The sequence below is a fragment of the Peromyscus maniculatus genome, chromosome 15 (genome assembly GCF_049852395.1).
Source record: "Peromyscus maniculatus bairdii isolate BWxNUB_F1_BW_parent chromosome 15, HU_Pman_BW_mat_3.1, whole genome shotgun sequence".
Classification (NCBI taxonomy): Eukaryota; Metazoa; Chordata; class Mammalia; order Rodentia; family Cricetidae; genus Peromyscus; species Peromyscus maniculatus.
Window position 1 is genome coordinate 38290342 of NC_134866.1, and position 25250 is coordinate 38315591.

A 25250-nucleotide genomic window follows, 5' to 3' on the forward strand; every position below is an offset into this window, starting at 1 on the left:
CAATGTTTTCTTCCCTATATCTCAGATAATTTAGCTTTGTGTCACTGTGACCCAACCGGTATCCCTTGGTGCAGCCAGTGTTACTTTAGGAAGGAAGAAAGAAGATAAGAGTATGTGCCTGTGCCTCTGGCCACAAAATAAAATGTAGCCTGCATTTGAAAGTCAAGCAGAAGTTTTTAAAATGTGCTGAAATACAGGGAATGCTGCTGTGTTAATTAAATACCCTTAAGTCACGGCCAGCTCGAAAGAATAATGTCATGTCTATCAAGTCACTCAGAGTGTCATAGCACTCTGCCCTCAGTTATGACCTCTCCTTCATTTCCTAAACTGCCATCTATTTCTTCTTCTCCATTATACAGAGGTTCTCTTTCTTAGTTCAATCTTAATAACCCAATATACTAGTTGTGTTGTAAACTGGTCTTTCTTATTCCAGTCTCCTCCCGTCTCTTATGTACCAGTGCTACTGATCTCTTCCCAACTCTTGTGAAGAATTACTTTCTACTATATATGTCTGTTTGTGTTTACCCATAAGAGCTTCATATGAATCTATCTTGACAAATGAAGGTTGTTTTGTAGTAATTCAACTGATCTTTAATGTATATATATTGTCTCTGTCCAATATGTAGTCTCCATAAGAAAAAAAACTATATTACCCATAAACATTAGATGACCAAATGTCACTGAATTGATTTTTTGTTCAAAATGCAAGTAACCAAATTTCTCTCTCTCCCCCGTCTCTCTCTTTCTGTCTCTCTCTCTCTCAATGAATTTACATCTCTTGTCTCTAGACCATGATTTCTCAAATAGTCACATTGCCATAGTCAAATATATTGCATAAGAATTTTCTATTATTATAAAACCAATGTCACAATGATAATCTGGTGATGTAAACTGCATAATGAGATTTTGTCATCTGACAATTTTAGGACACACACACACACAAAAAAAAAAAAAAAAAAAAAAAAAAAAAACCAGGGGCCTCTAAATCAACAAGATCAACACATCATATTTGAACTCACAGAGACTGAGGCAGCATGCATAGGACCTACATGGGTCTGAGCCAGATGAGGTCCTAGAGATAAAAGGAAAAGTGAACATATTCTCACATCCCTAACCCAGACACAATCTCCTATCGATAACCACTTGCAAATGAAATTTTAGTTTTTTTTCAAGAGAGTTTCACTGGGGAACAAACTACTCCTAAGGGTAGGCTGTATGCTGAGAAGTAGACGGCCAACAGAAAATAAACTCAACTGCATCTTCAAAGGTTTTTTTTTTTTTTTGTAATGTTATGTCAGGAATTTTCCTTCATAAAAGTGTTTCTTATTTTATTTATATTTTTTCCTTCTCTCGTTTTACCCCACAGGTCCTTTGTATATATACTATGGCTTCCAGCTTCCTTTTTTCGTGGGACTCCTGAGTATAAGAATGAATGAGGCTCTGTTTCTTGTGCCTTCTCTTGGGCTCTTTTCCTTCTGTTTGTTTTTATTCTGTTGTTAGTTTTTGTTTTACCATATTCTAATATGTTTTATTTCAATATTATCCTTTAAAAGCCTAGATTTTTTGATGTAAGAGTCAGGAAGGGAATGGATCCTGATGAGAGGGAGGTAGGAAGGAATTGAGAAGAGTACAGAGAGAGGAAACCATAATCATAATATATTATATGAAGAAAAATTCTGTAATCAATAAAAGAAAAAACAAACAAAAAATAAGAGACAATCTCTCAATACCCCTCGTCTTTCCAAATCAGAATCTGCTCTTTTATAATATCACCAAATAATTTGCATATAAGTGCATTTTTGAGACACATGGGGTGAGATTAAAAGATACCTGGTTCACTATATCCCTATACTCTCCAGACATAGCAGGAACTCTAGAACATTCCAAGTCTTAGTTTCTTCAAAAGTTCCTATTATCCAGGGCTAGTTTTTCTGGTTTTCCTAAGCCAGAGCCAGTACCCACAGATATCCCTTGTCCAACAATTTGCCAGTGATGGGAAGCAGAGAAGGAAGAATGAGGTCATGGCATCCTTGTCCAAAGGGAGGATGGAAAGCACATAGCGGTTCTTCAGGCACAGTGTGATACAACCACAGGGGACTGATCATTAACATGATGGTTCTTGAAGTTGTGCACAACATTTATAGTCCCTGGAACGGCACAGAAGCACAGGGCTTGGAATCAAGCAGAACTATATTAAACTCCCAGAGACTTGGGCATGTAGCTTTGTATGCTTTCCTCTTGCAGAGTGAATTGATACGGTGGATCGAGGAAAACAACAAGGGTTAAGAAACGTTACTAAGGTACATCGAAATGAACGAGAAGTTTACGATTAGCAGGAAATGAAATCAGATGTCTCAACTTCGTATTTGTTTTGTCAACTATTATTTACCCCCCAAACGATGCATTTAACATACAAGGCTTTCTTTTTCAAACACATTTGGAAAACATAGTCAGACCACAGGAATTTTGCATGCAAGTGTATATTAAATAGGGAGAGGGGCAAAAACTGCTGATGGATACTCAGATAATACTGTGAGTCAGTTAGGATGTGTTTGTCTATCTTTCACCTTCGTCCTATTCCTTTTTATCCAAAAATAACTTTTTACTTCATTACATGTAGCTCATTTAGCTCAGGTATTTCACTTTAGTTTAAACATGCCCATGATCCTCATCTAGGAACCAAATATTGATAAGAAATCACTGTAAAGATAATCCAAGAATGCTTAGAGTTTCAAATACTTGACTCTGTCCTTGTATACATAGCCTTTTGCCTGTTCTAGTTTTATGACTGTCTGAATTTCCTTTTTTTTTCTTTAAGTTTCTGTGCATGCACTATTTGCATGTTTGCATGCTATATACACATATATGTACACATGTGTGGAAAGGCACACATTCATTCATGATCCTTGTATATGGAGGCCGGAGGCACTCTAACTCTGACAACTTCATTTCTGCTTTAACTACTGAATCTCTCAGAACCGACCAATGTGGTTTAGTAGCGTCTGAACCACTGGAGCGGTGGTTCACAACCTAGAGGTTGAACAAAGCTTCCACAGGGGTCACCTAAGACCATCAGGAGTATGAGATATTTACATTACAATTCATAACAGTAGCAAACTTTCAGTTATGAAGTAGCAATGAAATAATTTTATGGTTGGAGGTCACCACATGAGAAACTGTGTAAAAGGGTCGCAGCATTAAGGAGGCTGAGAACCACTGCTCTGCAGGTAGAAAAGCCCTGCCTCTCCTATTTGGTACAGTGGACTTCCAGCCTGCCTTCTTTGCTGTTGGGTGTCAATCAAGCAAGTATTTAGCACTCCAGCAGTTGCAAATAAATTAAATCCAGTGTTAGTTCTCCCAACTCTTGTATAACCAGCCCCCTTCTCCAGAAGCATCAAAAATAGCCAGCCTTCTCCCCTTCACAGAGGCAAGGCTAACTATAGAGAGAGGTGAGTGAGGCACCTGGGACCCACATTTTAAGAGATAATCTAAGATCTCTCTCTCTCTCTCTCTCTCTCTCTCTCTCTCTCTCTCTCTCTCTCTCTCTCTCTCTCTCTCTCTCTCTCTCTCGGCTGTTTGCTTTTCATGCAGAGACCTGACTTGACTGTGGTAAGATTGCCCATGCTGAACATTCAATATCTGTGGGCTGACTTAAAAAAAAACAACTCTCATTTATTTTTTATTGTGTATATGGATACATGCTTCTGTGCACATCCCATGGTGCCTATGAGGGGGATTGAGGACAATATGCAATAGTTGGATCTCCTTCCATGCACATAAAAAGTCAGGCATGGCTGAGTGCTCCTGCAAACCCACAGCTGGGTGAGAAGCACAGGGACAGGTGGGTTGCTGCTGTGCTCTGCCTGCCAACCTAGCCAAGGTAAACAATGAACTCCAGGTTCAGTGAGAAGCCCTATCTCAAAGGACTGAGGCCAATCATGGCAGAGGAGGGCACCCAATGCCTCCTTCCACTGGCCTCTGGGAGTTGTGCACTAGCCTTCACATGTACACAGGCACGTGAACCACACTCACATGCAAAATAATATCCTTCACTAGACCCTCCTCTGCATAATGAAGATTATCAATAAATGTCTTCTCAAAGAAGTCTTAAGAGGAAAAATAATATGAGGGTTTGATGTTTAAGTATTCAAAGAGAGATAAACTTATGTTAAATCAATACATTTATGAACAATACACATTCCACAGTGTTTGGTGTCCCTATATGCATTTGTAATTACCAGTAAGGTGTCATGGATCTAATGCATTAAAAACATTTGCAACTGAATGTCATATCTACTCAATGATGGCCCCTGAAAACAGATCAAATGGTAGAAATGTATGTATATGAAAAGAATAAAATGCCAATTAATCTGCTGTGCATTTGAAAGTGTTTGTTTAAAGGAAAATATATTAATCAGAGAAAAGGAAGGTTTTAGCAATTATTTAATCAGTTACATGATTTGCACTGAAACATCATCATGAAACTGAAAAGTACGCTGTCAATGTGCACCTGCTTTTACTTTCTCACACATTTTGTGGGGGAGTTAAAACAGTTTGCTTTTGGAAGATAATTGGAGCAAGAAGCTGAAATACATAAATAAGCCTCTCTTGGCATATGCTTTGAAGTACATAATAATTAATAGGTAAGCAACAACACCAATAACTCAACTGTTTTCTACAGTATTTTAATAGGATGATTGATTAACGAGTTCAATAAATCTGAAAGTATTTCTTGAATATTTTATTCTTGCCAAAGTTTGTTCTAGACATGAGAATAACAACAAACAAGAATTAACAAAGATCCTACTCTGAGAGATTTTAAAGACAATGCTGCAGTTTCCTTTTAGTTACTTAAAGGGCAGTTTAACAGGAGATTACTTTTTAAATGTTTACAAACTAAGCTTATTCCTAAGATTCTAAAAAAAATGTGCAATGGCAATAAAAAATCCTTAGAATTTCTGTGGATTCATATTTTGGTTCCACCCTCTATCATCCAATGTTCTTCACTTTAACAAACAAACGTTATGGGTTTGGATATATATTCCTCTGTACAGCTTATACATTCTTTAAAGTAGGTCAAGCCCTCTTGTAAAATACTTTCCCCACATACCATATTACTCTTGCAAAGAGCCTTGTTAATGACACCATTTACTGATTTATATATTATCCATCTCCTCCAAGAGAAGCCCATGAACTTTCAGATAGTGATTCCTTCCTTGTTTATGTCAGTATCGGGCATAGTATTAATCCCAATTTGGTACTTAACAGATACTTATTTAAGTTGAGTGAATGAATAAATACATTATCAAACTCCTCAATACATCTTTAACATACCATGAGGTCTTAACTGTGAAGAAGGTAAAGTCTGCCTTCACAAGTCTACATTTATATGTCCTTTCCTTTCTTCTTTCTGCTTCCCAAGACACCATAACCCATCACCCTCACATTTCTTTAGAATTTAATGTAGGGTTTTATACACACACACACACACACACACACACCAAAAAACATGTACTCAGAAAAAGAGTCTTAAAATAACTTAATTACATTATAAATTCATGTATAAGCCTTAATGTTTACAATTAAATAGAGGAAAATGTTGCTTAAAACAAAATCCAGTTTTCTAGTTTACTAAATCTTGGGTTTAGAGATTGGAGGGTATGGTTTGAAGGATTTCACATTCTGTTTTTATTGTCTAGAAAGTTAGAGGAAAACCAGAATGAAAGCTGCCAGCTTAACTACTATTAACTCCATCTCTGAAGATGATGACTTTTTGTGCCTACATCATCCTATGCATTTTTTTTCTTTTCTGGTTGTGTTTTTTTTTCTTATTACTACCTAATTTATTATCAGATTCATGTATTTTGGAAGTTTCTGATGCGGTGCAGGGGGAAAAAATGTGTTTCAGTGTCGTTGTCAAATGCCTGGTTTCACCCCAAAACTCGACCTCCCGAGCTGTGCTATGGTGCTTGAGCTGTGTGCATCACCCACTGTTTATTATCTGAAAATGTGGGAAACAATATCCTATAATATTTTGACTGTAGCTACATAGCATAGGATAAATAATCAAAAACTACACATTGAATAAAAGGCAATATGATCATCAAACTGTGCAGGGGAAACTAGATATCCACATGCAGAATAATGAAACAAAATCCTTATCTCTCACTCTACACAGAATCTGTTCCAAATTGATCAAGAACCTGAGTGTAAAACCCAAAACTTGAAAACTGCTAGAGAAAAAAGAGTACTTTTATTTTTTTTTTCAAAATATAGGTGTCATAAGAGTTTGGTTTTTGTTTTGTTTACTAGGACCCCAGTGGTTTAAATAAGGCCAACTATTAACAAATGGTATCACAACACAATTAAAAGACTTCAGTACAGCAAAGGAAACTGTTAGCTGAGTAACGAAATAACTATGATTTTGGCAGCTATAAATGTGAGAAAAGAAGAGAGAGCACAAAAAATTTAAAGTTTATGTCATCAGCTGCATAGTTTCAGCTTTTTATGACCTGAAACCCTTGACATTAAGGCAGTGATGAGTAATTTCTCCAAAAAAGGAATCTGAGGACAGAAAAGAAAATGTTCTGTCAGTGCCTACAAGGAAACACAGACTTCCTTTTCCTTTGGGTCTGCGGCTATTTTCAGTCAAACTCAGACTCTGTATATTGGTTAAGGAAAATAAAACAGAGCTTCCTTAAATGTCACCAGGCAGCAAAGATAATAGCTAACACCTTTGATGTCTGTCATGGCCTGTCCTCATCTCCATCATTGGTTCCTCCAGTATCAGATTTGAATTTCTTCTTTCTCCATGTCAGATATTTGGAGAATGGCCCAAGTGTGTCAGGGAAACTTTGAAAGGAGTTTGCTTAGAAAGAGTTACCACATTTAAGTTGTTTGAAATTGGAAACCACAAAATAAAAACAAATACAATTAAAACCCTTAAGTCGTATTTGCATAAGTAAACCATAAACAATATTAAAGGACAAAAAAGACTGGAAAGCATTTGTGATAAATATCAAAAATGTCAGGAGTCTAAATGTATGTACTTGTTTAGAAAATTTACAAAAATAAAACACTTATAAATAAAAAAAATCAATTATCATAAACAAAATTTGGAGGTTAGTTGAAGATGTGTCTCAGTGTAAAGCACTTGCCCAGCATGTGCAGGTAGGGCCATGAGTCTGACTGATCTCCAGCACTGCCAAAAAGAAAAAAATCCTGCATTAAAAACAACTTGAAGTTCTATTTAACTTCATAATCTAAATTGATAATAAATCTATCAAATTGGTACAAATTGTACAAAAAACATGTTATGATGAGAAAGACAATGATTACTCCATAGAATGGAGTGTTTTTACAGCCTTTCAATAAGCAAGTATGTACATGTAAATCTATGTATGTTACATGTGCTACCTACACATGTACATACATGAACACACATACACACATATAACACAAAGAGTCTTTAAAACATCAGTCTCATTGTTTGATAAATCAATCTTCTTTACAGTAAGTTAGCCTAAGTAAGTTTTTAAGAGTCATGTTCAAAATTCATGGGCAAAAATTTTCTTCTTGGGTTTTTTAAAGTCTCAAAAAGCAAGCCTGATAATTCATATAAAATTTTAAGTAAGTTGTAACACTTTAAATAATTATTGTAATGAAATCAAGTAAAATCTATCATATACATTCATGTTATACTAAAAGCAAAGCATATTTAAAACCACAAAAGGAGATGAGGTAAATAGGGGATGCTTGAGAGTCTGAGAAACGAGCGTAATGGTGGGAATCAAGTGTGTGGTACAAGGCATTTTCCAGAAGAGAGAAGAAATTAGCTAAGCCAATAGACATGATGGGAGTCAGAGAGAAAATTGATTGTGGTTACAGAATCCACTGTCACAGCTCAGCTTTTCCATGCACAGCCGTAACAGGAGGGAAAGTCCCTGTGCCTTACCTGGTTACTGAGCATTTGTCTTTAAATAGTGTATGAATCATAAAATGTATTTGAGCTACTTCTCCCAGTACAGAGAATTTAACCCTACAAATAAAAAAAAAATAACTGACTATACTCTCTCCATTTTCACTGTAAAGTTCAGTGACTTTCACAAGGAATACATACAGTTAAATAGTCAAATATAATAGGAATGTTGTACAAACACTAGGAAAATTTGAGCATTAGAGAATAAAACTAATTTTGGATCCTTCAATAAAACAATTATCTCCTTTTACAATCAGATATGACACAATCAGTTATCATTTTCATAAAACAGTAACTCTTAACGACAAACTGTGACTTTAGCTTAAATAAGAATAGTAGGTGGTCGGTGGTGGCGCACGCCTTTAATCCCAGCACACTGGAGGCAGAGGTAGGCGGATCTCTGTGAGTTTGAGGCCAGCCTGGTCTACAGAGCTAGTTCCAGGACAGCCACGACTACACAAAGAAACTCTGCCTTGAAAAAAATAGTCTTTAATTTTAATGGAAATGAATTCTAAAATTAAAATTTTGACAACTGCTCTTTAGAATTCAAATTAGAGTGGAGTATTGTGCTTTGTAAGTCTCCCTACCACTGGAGACAGGAAAGGGGGGTTAGCACCAGTTTTGAGGGCCAGGAAGAACCTCTAGTCACTATCAAGTGTCAACCACCAACCTCTGTTTCAGAGAAGGCTGAGTATTTGGGGTTAAAAAACGAAATTTTGATTATGTCATGGTAGTGATGCACATCTGAGTACAAACTGGCCCATTCATTCCTCAGTGTCCCACTCTCAGAAAGACTAGAAAGATAATGAAGAACACAGAAGAACTGGAGGAAAGGCCATGGACAAAATAGAGTTGGCAAAATAAAGACAGATATGTCCTATTGTATGGCTTTGTTTCAGGCCAAATGACCTCTCCAAATGACTAAATAACAAATAAATCCATTTAAAATCATTTCTTTGGAGGACTGCTGAGTTGGAAGGTCTGATGCAATCATTTTCAAAACTGTCTTGTGCCTAGGGAGTCATAAGGATGCCTGCTGAGTCATGGCAATGAGGCATCGCCACATGAAGTTTAAAAAGCCTGATTCTTTTTCTGACAGTCTTTTGAAAGAGGCACAAGTTTCAAAGGAGTGTTTGCATAACGTTGACAGGTGTGCCGTAATTACTCGTCAGACCATAAGCCTTACATTAGAAGGGATTCTGTTTATGCATGGTTGAAAAATGTGGTCGTAATTTTTTTATTCCACCTGTAAAATAAATGCTAATTAGCAGAAATCATTTATCCAACTCTCAAGAATTGAAGGCAGTGGAAATATTGGGAAAGACGTGAGATGGAGGTAATGTTTAGCTGTTTACACAGCTCGGTCAATCAAGTCAATAAAAAAAAGAACTGGTTCAAGGCACAGCAGGACAACATGGAAAAAAGCATGGGGTTGGGATGAGAGCTTTGTGGCTTTGCATTTTCTTTTATAACACACTAACTGTATGTGTCTCAATAACCAGCTGAGCTGCTTTCTGACCCATTTGTGTGTGTGTGTGTGTGTGTTACCTCTGAAGGAAATAATAACATATAGACTGTAGAATTACTAGTAAAGAATATGTCTCTGTATTCACATTCACATGCAAACATAAATAACACATTTACATATGCATAATGCAAGTCATGATAGTCAAGGAGTTGAATATGAGACAAACAAGCAAAGCTGGAGCTGTACTTTGGTAGTTGTGCCTCATGACAGTCTTTATACCTCTTTGTAGTCAAGCATCTTTAAAATTTCTTAGTCTCGTTCCGTCATAACAGAAACTAAAGGGTCAGATCATTTTCCCTATTGCCATACATTCTCATAAAGGGTCTGCAACTTCAGATGACCCTGTTTCATTATATCATTTGCCTTGTTGTTTGGATATACCCCACTTGTGAGTTTCTCAAGAGACTAATGGGAATACCCTAAAAGTAAGATCCGGTCTACCCTAACTTTGGAGGTTAAAAAGTTTGCCTTAGGGGCTGGAGAGATGGCTCAGAGGTTAAGAGCACTGGCTGCTCTTCCAGAGGTCCTGAGTTCAATTCCCAGCAACTACATGGTGGCTTACAAAAAGTTCAGCTTACTCCATGAATATTCTACACACCTCATAAACAGTCATAAAACTGTCTTAAAAGTGTACAGCTCAGAAGTCAGTGGCATAAGAGTCCGGGCTCAGTCTTTTAGATAAGCTCATTCCCATTCCTCTAGGGCATATTATCTTGCTTTGGTTTCCTTTGTGAAATAAACCTACTTAAGCTCTTTGTCTCTGATGAATTTTTTGCCTTTGATAAAAGAACTAAGAAGAAATCTTCACTCATCTTGAGGCAGCAGGGGGCGGAACAGGGGGGAGAAAGAGAGAGGCTGACTCCTTATGCTGCCCAGGTGGGCCTCAGACTGACCCAATCCTCTTGTCTCCATTTTGTGAATGCTGAGATTACAGGTGTGAACCACTGTACTCAGGACTTTTTTTTTTCTCTTGTTTTGGGTTTTGTTCTGACTGACCTGGTACTGATTCTGTAGACCAAGGTAGTCTCAAACTCACAGAGATCTGCCTGTTTCTGCCTCCCAAGAGCTGTGATTAAAGACCTACACCACCACCACAAGGGCCCAGAACTTTTTTTTTTTTTAACTGCATAATCCCTTTTACTGAAAAGGTTTAAAGAATCTTGGCTATCTGATTGTATTAATTTTTAGAGATCACTGAAAATCTTACAGACTGTGTGACTTAAATGAAAGACATTTCATACATTTTTGAGAAGTGGAAATGCAAGCTCATTATGTCTGTGGGCTGGTTTCTCTTGCCTACTTCTCTTGATTGCTTGCAGATGGCCGTGGAGTTTCTGGGCCTTTCTCTCTCTCTCTCTCTCTCTCTCTCTCTCTCTCTCTCTCTCTCTCTCTCTCTCTCTCTCTCTGTGTGTGTGTGTGAGAGAGAGTGTGTTTCTCTGGGAACTGTGTGTTCAATTTTATGTTTCTGATAAAGACATCAATTAGGTCTTTTCTCCAGTGATAGCGGTTTAAGGCCTGGCCTAAAGGCTTTTTTTTTTTTTTCAAAGATGCTGATCTCCTGAAAGGCCCTTCCTCCAAACACAGTCACATTGTGAAATGGGTGGGAGTGGGGTCACCAGTTTTCAAACACCGGAAGCCGAGACCACAGCACAGATAGGAATCATAATTTTCAACTCAGATCACGTGGCAATCTTTTTTTAATAGTAAGTCAGTTAATTTACAGTCAAAAGAGATGAAATATTTATAGGGCTTCCTGATTTGAATAGTTGACACAGCTTAATGTACAGATTGGAGCTGTTAGTTTCTCTGACAGTAGCCTTGCTGAACAGGGAGGACATGCGGCTCCTTCTTCCCTCTCCTGAGTTCATTCACCACGTTAGAGCTCCTGCCATGTCAGGCTGACCAGAATCCCTTAAGAGGTGACACTAATCAATACTGGATTTCCAAGACTCCAGAACCATAAACCAGGCAAACTCCTATTTTTCACCGATTACCCCTGGGTGTTGTACTTGAGAAAAGGCAGAGAAAGAACTTTAAGTTGGGTGGGTAGAGATTTGGAGAAGATGTAGAATGACTTGGTAGAAGGGAAGAATATGATCAAAATATATAAAAATTTAAAAATCGCTTTAAATAATAAAAAAATATGAAAAGTAACTGGCATTGAAATACTAATAAAATTTAAAAGATAAAACAAAAACAAAGAAATCAGAATAGGAGAAATCAAACAAACAAACAAAAGAAAAAGAGGTAGGAGATAGGCATGAGAAACACCTAAGGACTCAGAGACACATATGTTTTCACACACAGGAACGTCATGAAACACAAAAGCAGAATCCAAAATAATAAACAAAGGACCTGCAAGATTTAAAAAAAATACTTTGACAAAACAAAGAACCTCCAAAGATGCCATTGAGTTCATTTTGTGTCAGCCATGTACTTCAGTTTGTTTCCCTGCCCTTGTTGTTTCCCCAGACTCCATTGGAGAAAACTAAGTTCATTTTCAAGTGGTTATCGGTGAGAAATAGCATCTGGATGAGAGATGGAGGGTGTGTGCAGTTCTGCTCCCAGCACTAGGACCCCATACAGGGCAGACCCACGCATGCCCTTCACATGCTGCCTCAGTCTCTGTGAGTTCATATTTGAATCAGTGTTCAGAAGGCCTTGTGTCTTTGGTATTCTTTAGCTCTCATGCTTTTTCCACCTCCTCTTCCTGGGCTTCCCTTAACCTCAAGAGGAAGGGTTTGATGAAGTCATCCCATTTAGGACTGAGTGTTCCAAGGTCTCTTACTTCTCTGTGTTTATTACTGTCTATATCAGGAGGAAGCTTCTCTGATGATGGTTGAGGAGGCACTGTTCTATGAATACAGCAGATGTCCTTAGTGGTCATGTAATTACTACATTCCTTTAACAAAACATTTGCATTTGTTTTTTCCCTAAGTCCCTGGACAATATAGTCTCGGGTTCTTGGCTACCCAAGCAGTGTCAAGGATGGGTTTCATCTCATGAAGTGGGCCTTAAATTCAATCAGATAATGACTAATTGCTCCCACTAGCTTTGTGCCAACATTGCACCGTCTTGCAGACAGGTCATCACTGTAGGTAAAGAAATTTGTGGCTGGGCTGATGTGTATTTTTCTTCTTTGACAGCAGGTAAAGTACCTTCCAGTATCATGAACACTAGTCAGTAGGTGTGATGACTCTAGGTAGTCATTAGCTAGACTCCTTTGGGTTCTGTGAGGTGTAAAAGTGTTGTCTTCAGCAATAGGGCCATCTTACCCTCAGTTGTGTGGCGCTACCAATGGGTATAGCAATAGCCTAAGTTGTTTGGGGGTTTCCATGGGTCCCCTTTAACCAACAACTCAATTAAACGTAACTTATTCTTAGCCCTGGAAGCTTATATTATTAAGTGGTGAGAGATGTCCAGATGGGGCTCCATCTTCCCCATCATTTGGAGATTTCATTTAGATTGTCTTCATACATGTATATATGTTAGGAAGATTCTAAAGTATTAGATTGTTTTTAATTTTGTTCAGCCATCTTAAAAGCCTTAAAATTAGATGAGTAATAAACTAGAATTGAACATAAATGCTGAGGGTAACAAAGGCAAATAAGTTAATATAATAATCTATTATCAATTGAAATCTTGGCTTTTTTTTAACAGATTTGTGTCCTAGCATAATTACTATCTTGCCATCTAAGGGTGATATTCCATTAATTGAGTCTACTAGAGAAAGAAGAAAAATCCAACCAAGCAGGAATTAGGAGCAGATCCATAGAAAACCTATTATAACTTTATGTCATTGATTCTCATATGTTCCATTCATTTTTCCTGTTCATTTCTTAACTGGGTCAGAACAAGTTCTTATTATAAAACAATTTTGGCAAGCCTAAAGTGGTAAAAAAAAATAAACTACACTGAGTTACCCCCTATATTTTTCAATTCCAGCATTAAATTATTTAGCGGATTTTCAGCCTTGAAAATGTTCTTGTGGGAAGTATCTTTCCACTCAGCACACTGAAGTCTAAATGCAAAAGCTTGTTATTTTTGAAAAATCAATTAAGAGGTTTCACAGCACTATATAAAAGTGGCAATCATCAAACCAGTGCCATGCTTGGGAAACAGGAATGATTATGGATGGGCAAATGCTGCAGAAGACAAGGACATAGGTTCCATGCATCATAGTGTATTTTTTTAAAGGAAGTCAGCAAAAGAGTGTACAGTGTTTTCATTGGTAGCATTGTTGTTGAAGTTTTCTGTGGTTAACTCCACACTTGAAAAAACTGCTAGTGTTTAATAGCAAAATGCTTGTTTCCTCATACTGTCCCTAAAGTTGACACATTGTCCATAGAATTCTACTTGATAAGCAGAGCACACAGTGTCTCTATTGTATTGTAATTGTGCCACCAATGACATCATGAGTAATTATTCTAAGTTTAGCTGCATGTGCTGACTCAAAATTTGCTCTGAAATGAAAGCATACACATCGCTTTTTAAAAAAACCTTTAATTTTATAAATACATATACACCAAATTTTGTAAGATAAAAATTCTCTATCGTTCTTCTCAAGAAAGTAACTTACTGGTTCCAAGAATCAAAAAGATTCCTATCAAGAAATTTACAGCCAAGAAATGAAAACACTCCAATACCTGACATCTAATGTTTTATTTTCCAGAGAAACAAGATACTCATTGTTCATAGAGGAATGGAAAATATCAATAGAAAAAGAAAATCAACAGACCAAGCACAAAACCGCAAAAAAGCAAATTGCTATACAAAACCAAACTTAAAACATGGGGAAAAATAAATAAGATTCAAATGTATCCTCAAAGTGTTGAGTACTAGTTGAAGCATTTTGATAATGCTTCCGTAGACGTAAGCATGAAGAGTCGTTTTAATTTTTTCTTTGCGTTCTATTTTCCAATTGTCAAAAACCACTCGCTTTTTAAATGAAAATTCTGCAATAAAATGAGCAAGTGACTTTCACCAAAAGTTCTGTATTTCTGTAGAAGATTGAACAAATCTGTTTGTTCTCCAGCTCTTCCTTTCATGAAAAGTGTTAGTATTGACATTTGGCCACCTTCAGAGGAAGACGAAGGACTGAACTTCTGCCTCAGGCACCTCTGAACTCACACACAGCTATATGTTGATGCAAATCAAAGGATTGTGAGAAAGACAGATGGTGATGGAGTCTGTACTCAGTACATAGATTGGAACAGTGGGTGAAGCCAAGTTTTCCTTTGAAGCAGGCATTCTCTCCAAAATACCACTGCTTTAATCATTTGTTACCCTTTTCAGATTTCAAAGTAATCCACTTAATACATTATCATTTTATTTTATATTAAGCAAAGCATGTGTTCGTTGTGAAACATTTCCATTCTTTGATGAAAAGGAAGTACCCTGTATGCATAGATATACAAATCTATAAATTAATGCTTGGCACAAATAGGAGGGTTATCCAGTGACCTAATGGTAATAAATCTCCCCTGGAAACTATATGCTCATCAAATATTTAATTAATGGATTGGGTGAATAAAATGCCATCATGTATCATTTTCTAAATGACATATCAATACATTTTATATGCATAAAATCAAGTTGTATGGAGACATGAGCTGATAAATTGGAATGTTCTTCTAAACCCAACAGCTATTGATACTTGGAAGGTCACACTAAGCTGTATCTTCTTTGTTCAAGCTGCATTCACCTTCCGCTGGCTTGAGCTACCTCAAGTATTAAGAGCATCGTGGGTACCTATGGTCTCAGTGTGGGAATAAGTGACAAATAAGGCAGGAAATCTGGTTCAAGAAATTACTACAGATGGATAGATAGATAGATAGATAGATAGATAGATAGATAGATAGATAGATAGATAGATAGATATGATAGATAATGAGAGGAAAACTGACTCAAGAAGTTTTCATAAACATTGATAAAACAAAACACTGGGACTTTCTTACAGAGTGATACAGAGGCACAATGATTTTAAAACTAAGATGAAAAAGTTACCACCCAATAAAAAGTTATCTCCAAAGATAATCTATTCCACAAAAAAACAACAGGAATACTGGCAAAAGAAAATGAATCCAGGTTTTTTTTTTTTGTGCTATGAAAATTAATCAGAGTTGTAGTGATCTAGATGGAGTTCATTTGAAAAAAATAAAACTGAAATTTGGTTAAAAAATATAATTATAAATTAAATTAAATTTAAAAAATTCTCCCTCATCTACCAGTTCAACAACAACCTTCAATTACAGCAGCTCCCAATCATAATGAAAACTAACAAGTTGGCAGCCAGTCCACAGAAATGAACTGATTGGGAGCTCCTTCAAAACCCTGTTCTCAGTGAACTCTCATGACTTGACCTGCCTGGTAGTTCCCTGGGAGACCTACCAATCCTTTCATCTGAGCCTGTCATAGGCAAGATAGTATACAACTGAGTACACAAGACTGTCTGTTGACTTGCAGTTTGCCTGATGTGAACAGCCTTTTCTTCAGGAACAATTGTTGACCTTTTCCTACTAAGTAGCTCTGTTGACTGACAATGATTAACAACTAGAACATAAAACAATCTTAGAAAGGAAACTGATTGGCTGACCAAGTGTTAAGAATAACAGACCCGTGGGTGCTCACTTCTAAATAGGACATCAATACTACCTGGTCTAGATCTATGTCTCAGGGATCACGAAGGAGGTAGAGAGAGAAAAATGTAAAACTTGGAAGATAAGGAAAAGAGCTGTGAAATGTTATCTTCTAGACATAATACAATCAATACAATCATGCTCGCACAGCAATTATGACTACCTGCAATCGGCCTATGTAAAAATCAGGCCTGTCAACAGTTGATAACGGATCATGGAAGCAAGGCTCTGTCTCTCTCTGCTGAAATAATAGTTCCTTTTGGATTCTGGATGGAGAACAGTTGGGGGAATATATTACCTTCAGCCATGTGCCCAGTGTTGAGCCCACAGGGATGCAGTGGATAGTTCCAAACCCGTGGTCATAGAGATGACCACAAGTCACAAAACAAAACAAAATGACGTGAAGGAAGAGAGTGAGGGGATTGTGAAGGGAAAGGGGCCTGTAGAGATGTGGGCAAAGAGAGCTGAATGTGTTCAGAGACAGAGGAGGTGAGAGTAACCAGAAAATACTACACACACACACACACACACACACACACACACACACACACACACACCAAAATTTAATTAAAAAGTTTTTTATAAAATTCTCAAATGGTAACAGTGGACAATGTGATGTCTATACGGAACTAGAAAATCCTCTAATACATTTTGTAGTACCTAGAAAACTGAGACAGCATTAGACAATTGCCTAAGTAAGCATCAATTAATCTGTGTTCCAAAAATTAAAGTTTTCCCTTTGGGGTATCTCATTTTTCTTTTTTTCTATTGATACATTTTCATTAAAATGTAATTATATCATTTATCTCCTTCTCTTCCTTCCCTTAAACCACTCCCATGTCCCCTCCTTGTCTTTTTCCCAAATCATTGGCCTCTTTTTCTTTGATTGTTTTTGTTACATATATAGTAACATAGAGAGATGCACAAATATATAAATACAACCTTCTATGTTAGTTTATTCTAGTTCCTATGACAATAATGAAGCTAGCTGAAAGAAATGAAAAGAAAATTAAAAATGCATAGAATAGCAGAGCAATACACTGGAATAGAAGTGGGTAAAGCATGTGAGCAATAAGAAAATTAGAAATCAAAATTCTATGTATTTCTAGTTACTTAAATGTAAATAAATTAGACCATCCAACTAAAACACAGACAGTCAGGAAGTTAAAAAAAAACTATATGTTGTTTATAAGAGATGAAATTTATATTCAAAAAGGTTTTTAAAAAGGAGTCTGAATAAACAGGTAAACAGTGTTCAAATGGAAGCAGGATTTGGAGATCCTTACTGCATATGTTTAAAAAAAAAAAAACATTCTGAGAGAATGGCAAACATGGTAAAGTAGAATATCGTACACCATGCTATTCTTTTTTAGGAAAACGTATATAAAATGTTGCAAAAATTACTTTCTGTATCTGCACAAAGGAAGGGATTTTATGTTTAGAGTTGGATCCCATCTTATTGCATTATAACATGTATATGCAAATATTCAAAAATCTAAAAACACCCAACCTCTCAAACACTCCTGGCCCCACATGCGTCAATTAAAGAAAGTTGTACAAATGAAATAATATGCCATGCAAATCCTTTTAAAATATAAGCAGAAGAAGGTAGCTGATGAAGGCTGAGTTGAATTGGTATAAACTGTCCAAACAGGCAAATCCAGAGAAACAGAATGGAGACCAATGTTTTCCAAGAAGAATGAAGAGAAACTTCAATGAATGTTAAAGGGTTTGGTGGGAGAACCATGGACATACATTAGATTGTACTGTAGTAATGTTGGGCTTGGTAAATATACCAAGGACCACCAAATTTTATGGTATTTGAACTGTACTTCTATACTTGAAAAAAAAAATCTAAAGTTAAGGCTATCTTAGCAACAAGTAAAATCTTTTACTAATAACCTTCTAAGTAGTGAGAGAGATAGTCGGTGACAGGCAATATATCTGAAAATTTCTAACAGTATGTATTTATTTGTAAAGATAGAAAAATGAAAATAAATGTCAATAAAGTGGTAAAAAGGATAAATATCACATACTGAGAAGCTACATGTGTTAATAAACATAATAAGCATTTTCATAAATTAACTTATTTAGTTCACAAGATAACTTTAAGAGTTAGTTATCATTATGGTTATTTTTGCACATAAAGGGACTTAATGTTAGGAATCCCTTTTTTTCACACAGAAGAAGAATTTTAAATTCTGTTATTTCCTTATCCATCCTTTAACCTCCAATTTATTCTACCTCACCGTTCCAAAGTCAACAAGTCAGTTTTATCATAACTTCATTTGATGAAATATACACTTTTTAACACTCCGAGCAGGACTCTTGTTGCACATCTACTTCAGAAGGAAAACAAAAAAAATTAAATATCTATATATTTCCCATGATTCTCCTAAGAAAGAAGGTAACTGAAGTGATGGAGATGATAAGACACAGTTGGTTTAATGATGCAAGGGACAGTGGTACTTTAGTCCTTAGAGTTGCCTGGATAGGAAGGACTCCCCACCATCTGAAGTGGTGGCAATTTGAAATGTGCCTGCTTCATCCAGAAGCCTATCTATCACTGCTAGGAAATGCTTTGATCTCTAAAAATATCCAGTACTGCTTCCATTATCCTCAGAGCATCCATTTGGGCAAATGAATTAGGTGAAACATAAATTTAGAAAACTTATCATATAAAATACACTGTATATCTCACTTAAAGGGACAAGGCCTCAGATAAAGCCAGTTCTAGTATCTACACTGTAAAGTGATGAGAATGTTAGATTTCACTGAGGACTGAAAGCCCAGACCTGGAGCTGAGTGCTTCCAACAGAAGAAAAAGAATATTGAAAAACCATGTGGTAAATGCAGATGGGGTGTCCATGCAGGTCCAATTGGAAGCCATGTGGTAGTTGTAAAATAACTGGTAGCAACAAATGAAGGATCAGATATCAACAGAGGACGACAACATGAAGTAGAAACTGTGATTCTAAACAGAGTCCTTGAAATGACTGAAGAGGCAACTCAAAAGAAGGAGGAAGAAATAGTCATGCACAGGAAAGTTTTACAAGCTCCAGTGCTTACACTTACTCTGATAGAATCTTCTCACAATGATCAATTTCTTTAACATTTGTGTTTCCTTTGTCCATTTCTTAAGTGGATTCCTATAATGGATATAGTCCAAATCAATACTATACACTGCTCGTCTAATAGTCCAGTATGAAGCACTTGATCATTTTAAATCTAATCTGATAACTTTTCAGTATTCCTATAATTCATGCCTCCACATTTAGAATCAATAATAGTTTCATCTCTGATTTCTGCATGATGAGGTTAAAATATTCTACCACTATCTCAAGCATAAAAATGAGCTTGTGTATGTATGCATGACTTATTACCTAGATTTTTATTCTAGAGTATTAGGACCTAAGCAAGAGTACGTCTTCTTGTATGTGCTTATGCATACACGTATGTAGTGTGGTATGTATATTAATCAAATCGCTAACGAAAAATCGATCATATTATCATATTTCAAGAGGATTTAGTTACAGTGACTATTTACCAAGTTCTGAACATAGTCTACTGAAACCAGAAAAAATACACGTATTGCCAAAATAAGCATGCCACCTTTGATTAGAATAGACTAGGAGAGGGAAGACTCACCAAAGGAGCAACACAGAAGAGGGTAATGCAAGATGTCTTGTTTCTAGATGGGTGATGATCACCAGCTTAGTGCAGAGAATCATTCTCAGAAAAAAAAAAAAGAAAAGAAAAGCATTAATCTTACTATTATTACCTTTCCTTTTCCTATCCTGATGTATTTCCTTGAATCTATTACGAAAAGATATAAGTTAGAAACCTGGAGAAAAAATCATGGTAGAGAAGACTATATAGAGAACTTGAGAAGAAAATGGAAGACATTCAGTACACCAGGCATCTAAGAGTGTACTTAATTCCAGTCTACAGAGAGTTAATGCTGATACAGTCATACACAGACCAAAGATCATCAAGAGGGTAGTCATCCATATTGTACATATGTGGTATCCCAGGCTGAAACGCATCAGTGATTTAAAGGCACTCAATTATTCACCCCACAGAAAAGCCAACTACAACTTTAGCAGAAAAAGTGTGACTGACCTACAGAAGCAACACAGCATTGAGGTTAGAAGGGGCATCCACATGTACATTGCTGCTCCACTGCAAACAGTGGTGGAGATTCTTTACATCATGCTCAGTCTCAGTCTCCTCCCCTATGAGATGGAGATAGTAATTTCATCAATATCCCCTACAGAACAAAGACAATGATTTTATCTACGCCTTAGAATTAATTACCTTGCTAGCTAAACAATTTAGAGTAGAAACATTTTCTGTAAAGGCATAGAATGTGGTCTTGGCTTTGTACTAATTGAATGAAAACAAGAGATTCTAAAGTGACCAGAGGCCTAAAATTTACAAACAAGCTTCAAACCACACACTGTGTTAAAACCTTAATGGTGTGTCTCTAGAAATGCATTCTATGAAGATTCCTATAGCCAGATTCTGTGTAGAAGAGAAAATTAGCCTGTGACCCCACCTATCTGTGTAAACAAGTTGATAATCTCACATGGAGAATTAAGCTATTCTGCACTGACATTGAAGAAAATTATAGAAACTAATTTAAGTTTAATGTTGAAATCAATTTGTGGCTATAAAAACACATAATATACCACAACTTATTTATCAACAGATGATAAAATTGTGTAGCATTATACAAAAATAGTCACACAAAACACTGATTTTTCAAAACTCAATAGTTAGCCAAGGATGCTACAAATCAAAACAAGAATCTTTTCAACCATTGGACAATTATAACATACCAAGCAGATACATGTCTATTAACAAATAAAATATTGTTCACATGTTTTGGCTCAGTGGTACATCACTCATCAATAGGTCTTGATGTATCACATTGTATCAAATGCCTGCTGACTGATATCCTTATCCTTCTGCTCAAATTAATTTAACTATTTGTATTCCAGTTTAAAGTTACAGGTATAATACAGGAGCTCACTCATAATTTAGCCTTAGTCTCTTAGCTTTGCAGTATTACCTTTGGCCTTCCTTCCTAAGCTTTGTTCTCTACTTTGCCCACACTGTAGCCATCTGAGAATGAAGTCATGCTGTCCTATGCTCTTTCCTACTTCAGCTGAATTACTATTTGCTATTGGTTATAGCCAACCTGGAACTAAAAAGAACTGTCTCCTAATAATATCCAATCCCATGGTATATTGGCCTAATTGTTGTAATTGTAGTTAATTAAACATGTTAAATTTTACATAGTCTATAAATTTATATATATGCATATGTATATATATACATACATACATACATACACACACACTCTCACATCAATGTTTGTAATCCATTTTCCAGATCCTTATATAGACAAGCATAGCTTTAAGATGCATAGACTCAGTTTTACTAATAGTTGCTGGGACACAAGTTACTCTATTTTGTATTATTTGAAAGTTTTGCTGGAAATCAGTCAATCTCAAACTGCAACAATGCATATCGGTTTACCTTGCACCATTAGCGACATTCCCAGTCTCATTCTCCAGTTGAGCCTGGACTTGGAGCCAACACTCAGATTCTCTTTTATTTTTCATGATGCATGCATTAGTTTACCACATGTCCATCAGTGCCTCAAACAGGTGCTGCTGATTATTACTGCAACAGATTTCAGCCCTTCCAAACATACTGGAAAGTTTACTCACATCCATCCTCTTCATAACCTTACTGATCTGTGTTACAATTCTGTGTTACAATTGTCTCAACTATAACAAATACCACTGACCTTTTATCCTAATGTGCCCTTTTTGCTTTACCTGACAACCACAGCTTAGGTCCAGACAAAGAATTAATTATCCATCCCTTCGGGGCCTGAAAAGCTTCTGCAAAGGCCAACATGATCTGTAACCCCATTACATTAAAGCCAATGATTGGTGAAGCCAAATTCAAGGTTTGAACATGTAGAGCAGGTATATAATGACTATATTTTCTTTGCTGTGAGTTCCTAGTGACTGACAGTAACTATGAAGTAAAATTATTTTAAAATACTTGTATAAAATTGATTTCAAATTTTACAAAAATGGCTGAAATCAGGAGGAAAGAGTTGCTGACCCTGGAAAATTCTTCAGTTGTTCTTGGAATCATCATTTCCACATAGTCACATCCAAGAACATGCAAGTTTCTCTTTGACTACCTTTGATGAAAAAGTATCATTAACATTACTAAATCTCAACATGAATACACATGCTTTACTGTTTTAAAATACTCTATGTATGGAAAGAGGACGTTTGAAAAAAGCATCCTTTTCCATAACATGGTGTGATGTTCATCTAAAGGAATAGCCACTGTGAGCTAGTTTAACAAATGCTAAAAGAACCATTTTTGTGAAACACTATTGTCACAAAGAGTAAGTATGACAGATCATTGCAATCCAAACCCAGGCAGGTAGCTACTGTTTTATCCAAAGCTGAGTAATATGAGCCTATCAAGGAAAACAACTGACTTTTAAAAACTTAATATATTTGCCAATGATAAAATTTGAGGTTTGAAGCAAAAAGTTAGAATTTGAAGGAATATTTAGCTGCCACCATGAAACTAGCAGATTCTCAACTGATTTCTAGCAAGACCAGTGATGTACCATTTCGATTGGTTTGCCATTGCTCAATGAGATATATCAATATGTGAAAAAATCTGCATAACTCAGAAGATAAGCATTTCCTTCATTAATTGGCAAGCAAGATTGTGGTGATATTTTATTTGTACTGAAATGTTATTTTAATTTTATGTTAATAAATAAAGTTGCCCTGGGGTCAGAGCTATTAGAGCCATAGTAAGAGCATGGTGGTTAGAAGAGCTAGGTAGATTTCTGTGTGTTCAGGGATACAGCCAGTATTGGAGACATACGCCTTTAAGACCTGGAGGGCGGTACTTACAGGCAGTGATGAGGCAGTCATGTGGTTGGGTTTACAACCAATGAGAAGGCAGAACAGAAAGATTATTTAAACAGAGACACAGGAAGTACCTCCCTCTCTCGGGGAAGCTAGGAGCACTGCAGGAGGTAAGATTTTATCTCTGAGCTCTGACCTCTCGGCTTTTCTCTTTTACCTTGGCTCTGTGTTTCTTATTTTAATAATACGATTGGTTACATCTACATCTGGCGCCCAACGTGACAAGAATCCATTAAAAACTGCTTGGGGCCGGCTCCCTAGCCGGAGCAGCCGGCTCCCTAGCCCCGGCCCAGGTCTGCTTGGGCTCAGGCTGGACTGTGAGCTGCTTGCTTAAAGCCAGTGCTACAAACAGCTCAGGCCTGCCCTGCTAAACAGGGCCCCTGCCTGTAAAGCCAAGCTTTGACTCGGCTCAAGAGGGAACAAGTGGCTGGCTTTAAGCTTTAGCCGGCTACCCCTTCGCTTTCACTTTCACTTTCACTTTCGCTTTCACTTTCGCTTTTGCTTTCTCTCTTGCTTTCTCTCTGTCTCTGTTTCTCTCTCTCTCTCTCTCTCTCTCTCTCTCTCTCTCTCTCTCTCTCTCTGGATTCACACCTAGGACACTAGGTGGCTCTTTTGAAATTCGCTCGGATTTCTACTGTTCTACGCAGATTTGGTAAGTCATAAAGGAAACTATTTAAAAGACAAATTTTTTCCACATTTAAAAAAATGGGTTTCCTGTGTACATTGGAAGAAAATTGGGTTTTGTTTGAAATTTTAGGCAGTCTGACAATGGAACAACTATATGAAAAGATTAGTATTATGGGAATTATGCAGTTAATCACCATGCTTATTCTCATTTTAGTATTTAAAAAGATAGTCGATTTAAGTGCCAGGATAACAGCTTTAGAAAAACCTGTTAATTTTAACAGTGAAGTTGATTCAAGTTTGGATCATAAGGTTACAGAAAGAAAGCCTGTTTTCACACAGTCATCCTTAATTTATCCTGTAACCGTACAGCAGATGCCTGATCAAATGGCTACACAAAATATCTGGGCTCCAATTGAACTGATGGATTTTAAAAGGTTTAAGGAGGCAATAGTATCTTATGGCATGCATTCCCCATATGTAAAGCAAATGTTAAACTCTTGGTCAACATATAATAGGATTATACCACAGGACTGGCGGGACCTTGCACAAGCTGTTCTGGAACCCAGCCAGAGAATTCAATTTCTAACGTGGTTTAAGGAGGAAGCTAGAAACGTAGAAACACAATGGAGGGATAAAGGAATACAAGTTTGTCAGGATCAGCTTATTGGAGAAGGCCAATATGCTTCAATACAAACACAATGTTTATATGATGTTCAAACCGTAATTTTATGTCGAATGGCAGCCTTGAATGCATGGGACAGAGTTGATGAACCAGGAAAAAAACCTGAGTCATTCACAAAGGTTATGCAAGGCCCAAAAGAATCTTTCACAGATTTTTTAGAAAGACTGGCTTCAGCAGTAAACAGAATGGTCTCAGGATCAGAAGCTAGTAAGGCAATAATTGAAGCTTTGGCATTTGAGAATGCGAATGCAGCATGCAAAAGAATAATCAGGCCGTTAAGGGCAAGATCTGCACCTTTGGAAGATTGGATTAGAGAAACAATTAATGTTGAGGTTGATGAGCATGATACGTGGGTAGGAGAAGTAATTTCAAAAGGTTTGAGAAGTGTTAGATGTTTTGGGTGTGGAAAGCAAGGACATTTTAAAAGGGACTGTAAACAGGTCATTCCTAGAAGCAATGTTTCTTCAAGGAACAATGGCAACAGAATGCCCCTTCCTTCTGGAGTATGCAGAAGGTGTGGTAAGGGAAAACACTGGACCAACGAATGTAGATCAACAAAGGACAGACAGGGTAATCCTTTGCCTCAGTTTTCGGGAAACTCCCGGAGGGGCCTCATGCAGGCCCCCATAGCAAAACCAGTTCAAACCTTTCCTGCAGCTGTAGAGGAAATCCCTGCTCTGAGCGATTAAATAACGAAATGACTATTGGAATAAATCATGCTGGTCAGGATGATGAAAAAGAGAGAATAGAAAATTCAGGAGAAAACATAAAGAAAATTTTTTGGCAAACTTCTATTAATGAACAGAGACCAAAATTA